The following is a 2,500-nucleotide window of genomic DNA, read 5'->3' on the forward strand; positions in this document are numbered from 1 at the left end:
GGTGACCTCCTTCCTTCTCTGCGGAGGACGGTGACATTCGCGGCTACGCATTTTCTCTGTGCAGTTTTTTCTTTTCTTTCTTTTTCTTTTGGACAGTTTTCTGTCTGTTTTGTTGTTTTACTTTGTACCTCTTTCTTGTCGATTATTTTTTTTCTTTACTCCTTTTCGCCTCTCACTAGATGTTTATTTATTTATTTACCTGTGTCTATGTATCAGTCTGTGTCAAGCATCTTCGCTCTCCCTGTCTCTATCCGCACGAACTGTTAATGTACACATATGTAAGTGCAGACATATTCGAAAAAGAAAAAAACACAATTACATCTACATTACCTTGCCTTCCTTCTATAATAATGTTATGGCAAAGATGAAAATATTCTGTAGAAAGCAGAGAGGAAAGAACCATTATGCCTTCCTTCTCCTTTAGTGGAAAATGGACTTTAAAATCACCATAATTTATTACAGTAAAAAGAAGGAGTTAAAATGTGGGTTCTTTGGGTCCTTATTTCACCACAATGGCCGGATCATGAAGGATCAAGCGCACAAGCACGCGAGGTGACACCCACACACGCGCGCGCACACACACACACGCACACACACACACGCACACACACACACACACACGCACACACACACACACACACACACACACACACACACACACACACACACACACACACACACACACACACACACACACACACACACACACATATATACGTGTCCGTATATGTGTGTAAGTATTTTTATTTATGTTTTCATGCATGTATATATGTATGCATGCAGGTTTTAGTGCAGACAATCGACAGACTTATAGATACAGGAACGGACGGCAGTTAAGATATGACATGTGTTGCAGCGTCACCGGGGGTCATGTCACTGGGCTTGATGCAATAAGTGTAATGCATCTGGAGTTGAATGTAATAAATCAAGTAAGCTTTGTGTGATCAAGGGGAATAGATTGCAGGGAGCGACGAGAGATGGAACGAAATCGGGTATAACGAAGGAAGAATAATTAATAGTTAGTTATGAAAGATGTAAAAGGGAAGAGGGAGGAAGGAAAAGAAAAGACAAGCCGAAGAAAGGCTCACTTAACTTGCAGAATGTGCCTGTGTAGGTTAGAATATTATTTCAGCTATCACCCCTCTTCCTCTCTCTGTCTTTTTTCTCAATCTCTTTTATTCAGTGTTCTTGTTTTGTTTAAACCATTATCTTTTCATATTCTTTTCTCTCTCATATACTTATAAATCGCGAGGTGCCACCCAGACACAAACGAGGAAGATATAGAGGACTTTCTCGAAAATATATCGAAAATATTTCCAATGTGAAATCTTTCAAAACTAAAATGACACACAGTTATTGCTCAAGCTTCACAGTCACTATAAGAGGCATGGATATTAACCCAGATCTTTTCTGAGAGTCCGACGTCTTTCCCAATAATGTAAAGGTGTCCTGTGTATTAGTGAAACCTGGCTGCACTAAGAAATTCAAGCTGTTTCATCATTATTCCATACTTTCATGTTTGCAGATGTGATGCAGGTCCTGGAGGTGGAGTCTGCATCTATATAAGAGATATCCTTAAACCAAAGATCTCCACAACTGTAAATAATACAACAGTAGAAACTATCAGAGTAACTGTGCAAAGCAGTATGCATCCTTCCTTCCTCGTCGCCACAACCTGTATAGTCACCCGCATGCCACTACAGAATCTTTTGACTAGAAAATATTTTCTGAGAAATGTCAATAAAGAGAAATCCCCTGTTTATCCTAGGGGATTTAAATGGGATCTAATCAAATCAAATGCAAAGTTACTGGGATAATTCATAAAAATATTAAATTGAAATTAAAACCACTAATTAACAAGCCTACAAAGACTTCAGAAAATATTTCATCCTCACCAGATGTTATAATAATAAGCAGACCCGATATCATTCTTCACACAGACGTTATCCCATGCCAAATTGCTGATCACTAGCTGTTAACCATTCTAAATGTAGATAAAGCAAAGCGACAATCAGTCACTTAAACTTCTCACGATTTAACACACGATCCTCAGTTCCTCTGCCAACATATCATTGCCAACGAATCGTCACTCTCAGAGATTTTAGCAACAGTTGACATTGACAGACAAGTTAATATTCTAACAGATGTGATAAAGACAGAAGCTTCCGCTATTTTTAGAACCAAAACCGTAAAACGTCCTCTTGCCCCTTGGATAAAGGCCCTTTTTGAAGCATCCCGAAAACCCAAATAGTTTAATATACTTGGATATGTGTTTGCCCTTTACTCGAACATTATTGGAACCTGGTGAAACATCTTTTCATTTTGACACACTCCAGCCAAACAGAACGTTCAGATAAGAATTTGTTTTTCATTATTATCAACCGTATCGTAAGTTTCTTGATACAAAATTCTATTCTAAATGTGCACAACATGTTTCTGTCTTTTTCGCATTACATCAATATGTTCACTCGATATGGGTAAAATTTAAAGTAAATCATGA

The sequence above is a fragment of the Penaeus vannamei genome, chromosome 22 (genome assembly GCF_042767895.1).
Source record: "Penaeus vannamei isolate JL-2024 chromosome 22, ASM4276789v1, whole genome shotgun sequence".
In the NCBI taxonomy this organism is placed as follows: domain Eukaryota; kingdom Metazoa; phylum Arthropoda; class Malacostraca; order Decapoda; family Penaeidae; genus Penaeus; species Penaeus vannamei.